We start from the raw sequence: 7,377 nt of genomic DNA, 5'->3' as shown, positions 1-7,377 counted from the left end.
TGTAGGTTGTAGTGGAAATATTAGCTCAAATGATGAGCACATGGATAGTAGCATCAAACCAAGTCAACTGACTTTATGGCTTCAAAAACAATACTCCTCAGAAGTTAAAAATTAATAAAATACTACAATAGGCTAAATTTAGACCTCAAAAAAAAGTGTGTACTGCTTTGCATAAGTCATAGAAATTACATGTTTTCTGACAAAAATGTTTAAATGTGCTGCAAGCATTCTTGCTAACAACCATCTTGCATACTGTTACTTTTTTCACCAAATCGATTGTAAACTTTAATAGATATTTCTTTAAATAAAATTAAATAGCATTAAATTTATTTGGTAAATTGCTATTTGAATAAATAAGTAAAATTTAAAATAACATGTATCAATATTAGTTCTTGCCATACTGTATTTTAAAAACTGAAAGATAAGTACCCATTAAAAAATTAAACTAGAAAAACTTCTTTCTCAAATTATATTTTTTAGATTCATTTATATAACCCATGGAATGATTTTTTCAACCGCATTTTTGAATCAGCTATTCTACATATTTGTTTGTGCTTTACTGTATTATACATAATATTTTTTACTAGATTTTTCTTAAAAAAACTATTTTGTTAACCTCCATTATTATGAATATATGTGTTATGTAAGAGTGAAAGTTTTATAAACACTTTCTAATTTCTTTTTTATTGGTGTCATTTTGTGTAATTTGCATAAGACAGTTTATCTAGATTGTAATGAATTAAATCACCATTGTACTTACGAATTTGTTGTTGTAGATTTATGTTTGAGTAGTTTTAAACAATCGTACTAATAATGGCAATAAACACTTCTTGAAACTTACATTTTAAAAAACTCTTTGTTTCTTTTTTTAATGCGACTATTTTCTAATATGTTTTATTATGAAAAATTGTTGCTAACAGTTAGCTATTGATGTGACTTGTCAAATATTTCATTGTAGTTTTAATTCTTTTAGTTAAAAAAAGAAAAAATGTCTTGTGCTAGATATGAAAGTATTACATAAAAATTAGTCAGGAAAATATGTAATTTTTTTCTGAGACAGTTAATTCAATACATCAAGACTGTGGTACTGATATATAAAAGCTGTTTTTATTAGTTTTAAATATAAACAAAATTTTTATTTCTAGTTTTAAATAGACCATTACTTTTAGCAAAGGCCAGTTAATGCAATCAAAAGAATTATAACAACATGAATTTGAACTAGGAAAATCAGTCCCCCATTCTGAAAAGTATTCAACAACATTTAGAATGTAGGTAAGTCCCATAAAAATTCTTTCTTCTGTCCAAGATTATACTACTTCACTGTGAATTAGTACCTTAAAAGAAGAAAGTAGTAAACTATGACATTAATACATTTCCTTAGACCCACTATTAGTCATCTAATCCTTTTTTATTTACAATTATTTAATTATTTTATCAGTTATTTAGTGATACGATATCTAGGATCTACTGTAATAATTTACTACTACTACTATTATATCTTAACAACCATACTGTGCTAGTGATACAAGATAAATTAAGACGTAGTAGTTTCTTGTTACTTCTTTGCTAACTTTCTACTGTGACTCCAAATTTTCTATTGTGTATCAGCATCTAAAGTACATTAAAATATAGATGTAATAAATGTAGCTACATATTTTAGTGGTACTTGAAGTCATTAGTCCTACAATGTCACCAGTCTTTTCACTAAAGGGACTGACTGTACTCTTAACATCATTATCTTCGATTTACAGGATTTAAATTAGAAAGACTTAATGAGTAGAGTAAAAAACAAATTAATGCAAAAGAGTTATTTCATAAAGTGAAACTATGTTCTATTTATACTGCCTCCACTCAGTAGAAGTAAGTGGATTACAATTACATATCTAGTAGGTATAACATTTTTCATTTTTAAAATTTTATTTTATTTCTAGCAAAAAATTACTTAATTTTTTTCTATTTTTATTAAATCCTTTTTGTTATCCATGTTTCTACCATTTCTTACAGAATCTGTGTAATATATGATCTGAAATAAATAAAGTTATTTATTTAATTAAAACTTAAAAAAGTATTACACCATTTTATATTTCTACCATATACATAACTTCAAAATTATAAAATATTTATGAAATAATATAAATATGTATTTAAATTCTGTTACATACATATACATATACATATTCTGTTAATATTGAGATAAGATATTTCTTATCTTCATTTTTTTCATGAAACTACTTTGCAGGATTCCACACCCTCAGTCAGGATTAATTTAATTCTGTTGCTGCATAATTTTTTTTTTGTCTTCAGTCATTTGACTGGTTTGATGCAGCTCTCCAAGATTCCCTATCTAGTGCTAGTCGTTTCATTTCAGTATACCCTCTACATCCTACATCCCTAACAATTTGTTTTACATATTCCAAACGTGACCTGCCTACATAATTTTTTCCTTCTACCTGTCCTTCCAATATTAAAGCGACTATTCCAGGATGCCTTAGTATGTGTCCTATAAGTCTGTCTCTTCTTTTAACTATATTTTTCCAAATGCTTCTTTCTTCATCTATTTGCCGCAGTACCTCTTCATTTGTCACTTTATCCACCCATCTGATTTTTAACATTCTCCTATAGTACCGCATTTCAAAAGCTTCTAATATTTTCTTCTCAGATACTCCGATTGTCCAAGTTTCACTTCCATATAAAGCGACACTCCAAACATACACTTTCAAAAATCTTTTCCTGACGTTTAAATTAATTTTTGATGTAAACAAATTATATTTCTTACTGAAGGCTCGTTTAGCTTGTGCTATTCGGCATTTTATATCGCTCCTGCTTCGTCCATCTTTAGTAATTTTACTTCCCAAATAACAAAATTCTTCTACCTCCATAATCTTTTCTCCTCCTATTTTCACATTCAGCGGTCCATCTTTGTTATTTCTACTACATTTCATTACTTTTGTTTTGTTCTTGTTTATTTTCATGCGATAGTTCTTGCGTAGGACTTCATCTATGCCGTTCATTGTTTCTTCTAAATCCTTTTTACTCTCGGCTAGAATTACTATATCATCAGCAAATTGTAGCATCTTTATCTTTTCACCTTGTACTGTTACTCCGAATCTAAATTGTTCTTTAACATCATTAACTGCTAGTTCCATGTAAAGATTAAAAAGTAACGGAGATAGGGAACATCCTTGTCGGACTCCCTTTCTTATTAGGGCTTCTTTCTTATGTTCTTCAATTGTTATTGTTGCTGTTTGGTTCCTGTACATGTTAGCAATTGTTCTTCTATCTCTGTATTTGAACCCTAATTTTTTTAAAATGCTGAACATTTTATTCCAGTGTACGTTATCGAAAGCCTTTTCTAGGTCTATAAACGCCAAGTATGTTGGTTTGTTTTTCTTTAATCTTCCTTCTACTGTTAATCTGAGGCCTAAAATTGCTTCCCTTGTCCCTATACTTTTCCTGAAACCAAATTGGTCTTCTCCTAACACTTCTTCCACTCTCCTCTCAATTCTTCTGTATAAAATTCTAGTTAAGATTTTTGATGCATGACTAGTTAAACTAATTGTTCTGTATTCTTCACATTTATCTGCCCCTGCTTTCTTTGGTATCATGACTATAACACTTTTTTTGAAGTCTGTTGGAAATTCCCCTTTTTCATAAATATTACACACCAGTTTGTATAATCTATCAATCGCTTCCTCACCTGCACTGCGCAGTAATTCTAGGTATGCCGTCTATTCCAGGAGCCTTTCTGCCATTTAAATCTTTTAATGCTCTCTTAAATTCAGATCTCAGTATTGTTTCTCCCATTTCATCCTCCTCAACTTCCTCTTCTTCCTCTATAACACCATTTTCTAATTCATTGCCTCCGTATAACTCTTCAATATATTCCACCCATCTATCGACTTTACCTTTCGTATTATATATTGGTGTACCATCTTTGTTTAACACATTATTAGATTTTAATTTATGTACCCCAAAATTTTCCTTAACTTTCCTGTATGCTCCGTCTATTTTACCAATGTTCATTTCTCTTCCCACTTCTGAACACTTTTCTTTAATCCACTCTTCTTTCGCCAGTTTGCACTTCCTGTTTATAGCATTTCTTAATTGCCGATAGTTCCTTTTACTTTCTTCATCACTAGCATTCTTATATTTTCTACGTTCATCCATCAGCTGCAATATATCGTCTGAAACCCAAGGATTTCTACCAGTTCTCTTTATTCCACCTAAGTTTGCTTCTGCTGATTTAAGAATTTCCTTTTTAACTGCATAATAAAAATTTAAAAATAAAAATACCAAAACAATAAAATAATGAGCATTGCGAATTAATTTACACGAGTGCTGTTATCTGTTGCAGTTTTTATAAGACCATCTTCTTCAAACACAGTCTTATGGTTTGTTGTTGAAGTTTTGTTTGTATTATATATATATATTTGTAATATTTTTTGTATATTGTAACAAGACCAGTATAACAGACCTGAGTAACCTGACCAAAGAAAGTTCAAAATTGCTTGGTTTGAGGCTTAAAATGAAGAACCTGCTAGCAGCTGGCGTCTCATTTTCCTATTTCAAGTACAGAGAAAAGGATTTTCTTACATACTTTTCGGAAGGAAAATTAGTGTTCTGTATTGATGTATGTGGAATTTGGACCCAATTTAACATTCCTTATGAAAGTATCGATTGGATACTGTTTATAAATTTGTCCAAAAGAAGCCTCAAAGTTGTCCTTCAAAATAGGAATACATATCCATCAATACTCGTTAGACATTCTGTCCATTTAAAACCGGGTTACGATAATTTGGAATTTATTCTTGATAAAATTAAATATGATAATCTTAAGTAGATTATGTGCGACAATCTCAAAATAATACACATACACCCATACACATGTGTGCGCATACATACACACACTAATAACTATTTAAGCAATAAACATAGAAAAATGAAATTTAAAAAATGCTGCAACCTCAAAACAATCTGTTTTTTGATATGAGGCCACCACACTCAACCCGCATGGTTGATGCTGGGAACTAAAAGTTTTAAATGGAAAAAGTAAGATTACATATCATTTTTAAAAGACATTGATCAAAAAACATTTTAGAATATAAAAGATAATTATAAATCGTATTTTCTTTTATTTATGTAATGTATTAAAATATTCAAAACCAATGATTCAAACCTAAAAATTGAATATATACACGCACCAACCACTCTTTATCATGTTTGCTCTTGTTTTGATGTACAAGAAATTAAGTTTTAATACCTTAATGTATATTTATTGGGCAACATGAAAGTTTTTATTCATAATATTTGTAATTAACACTAAATATTTTTAGTTTTTCTTTTGTAAAAGAAACAACCATTTTCATAATTACATAAATAAACAGTATAAAAGTAATTAAATTAATAAAAAGTTTTTCACTAATAAAATAATTTTTAATACAAATTTAACACACAACAAAATCAGAAAGAAATTAACCAAATAAATATAAAAAAAATATTGTACTTGAAATAATAATTAACAATATTACTTTCAATGTTGGAAAAAAAATTTATTTTACATAATATAACACTAAGTATTATAATCTTAATAAAAATTTTCTACACAATATTTCCAAATAAGGATTTATAACATTACAATACATTTAATAATAAAACATAACGTTAATTAAAAAGATAAATTAGGATTTTGTTTTCATTTTACTTGAAAATCTGATTTTCTGTATTAATTTTAATAATTATTTACTAATAATTTTATATTTAAATAGTTTCCTAATATTTTTACATAAGATTATGTTAGGTTAACAGGGATGAAGGTGTATAAAAATTCAAGCGGATACAAGAGTTAAAAAAGTAAAAATAAAGACCATGATGGAATATATATTAATTGGATATTTACAATATCTAATCAGTAAAACAGTTTTACATCCCGATGCTCCTGGTTTCTTGTACGAAGAACAAGAAACCAGGAGTTCTTTTCTTTTATATACAAAAAAGGTGCTTTATTGAAATTCTTGATGGTAGTTACCCAGACTCATTTTACACAGCCAACACGGGTCTCATGTCTTTTGCCTACACAACATAGTTACTCTGTACATTTCAGTTCTTGCTCCTTGTTCAAGTCTCTCTATGCTTAATCAAATTTTGTTATTTCAAAATCTGTTCATTTCCTCTACTAGCACTATAACTTTACACTCTGTATAGTCATTTGCTATGTTTCTGATACTTATTAGAACTTGCTTCCACCCTAAACGCTATCGTATGCACTTTTGCTATTTAATTTCAGCTTTGTTTTCTCTAAAATTTTGTCTTACTTGTGATTATGTCCATTTCCTTTAATTATTGTTATTCCTATATCTCAGCAACTTTCAATTGATCTTTCTTAGCCAGCTTCCATTGAATGTATTTAACTTGATACCTTTTACTGCATCCTTTGTCTTCTACGTCCCTATTTTCATCCATTCCTTCTAATATATCAACTCTATTGACTATTATTTCTATCTTTTAAATTTATTCATTTGGCTTTCTGTGGAAACTACGTAATAACTTGTAAACTTGTTCCTATTTAATTTGGCTTTAACTTCACATCATTCTCTTTTAGTTTGACTGTACTTCATTTATTTTTTTCTACCTTTTTCTTTAAGTGTGTAATTTCATTGAATATCATTATAAATAGATTGTTCATAATAAATCAATTGTTATTGTAATCCGTATCTGCTCCTTAACATATTTTATATCTCTACATGACCTTTATAAAACCTGATTCCTTTCTTTATTTCTTATGTTTAAATCGACGTCCTTTTTGTTTTAAAAATCAATCTCTTCAGTTTTTTAATAATACTTTTTACTTCAGGATGACTTCTTATTATAGTTATAATACATTATTAATGATATAATTTAAATTTTTTTTACGAGGCTGACAGATGAATCTTTTAAGTTCATTAGAATAGAATTATATACATTTAAATAATGAGAACATTCATGTAATTTTCCAATCACAAATAACATTATTTACAGAGTGGCGCAAAATCACTTGACACTAGGTAAAAAATCATTACTAATAGCAAAAAAATTAAAAAAAAAAAAAGTAACATAGCAAAATGTAGCATACAATAAATAATTTTAGTCCATGACGTTGGTATTACAAAATGTCGATTATTCAGTCATGTCAAGTTGGCAATACATGACAAACACAACTAACTGTCTAGATCTGTATCTCAGTTTATTAAAGCGAGTTGTAGTTTTCGATTTGGTTTTCAGTGTTGTGTAGTTGTAACAATGTTAACGAAAGAAGAAAGGCTTTTGCTTTAAAAACCTTTTATAGAAGTGGTAATACTATAATTATTAATGAGTGGGAATAGACAGTGAGATATATTTGAA

Source organism: Lycorma delicatula, chromosome 8, assembly GCF_047948215.1.
Source record: "Lycorma delicatula isolate Av1 chromosome 8, ASM4794821v1, whole genome shotgun sequence".
In the NCBI taxonomy this organism is placed as follows: Eukaryota; Metazoa; Arthropoda; class Insecta; order Hemiptera; family Fulgoridae; genus Lycorma; species Lycorma delicatula.
Note: the sequence above shows the minus strand (reverse complement) of the source record.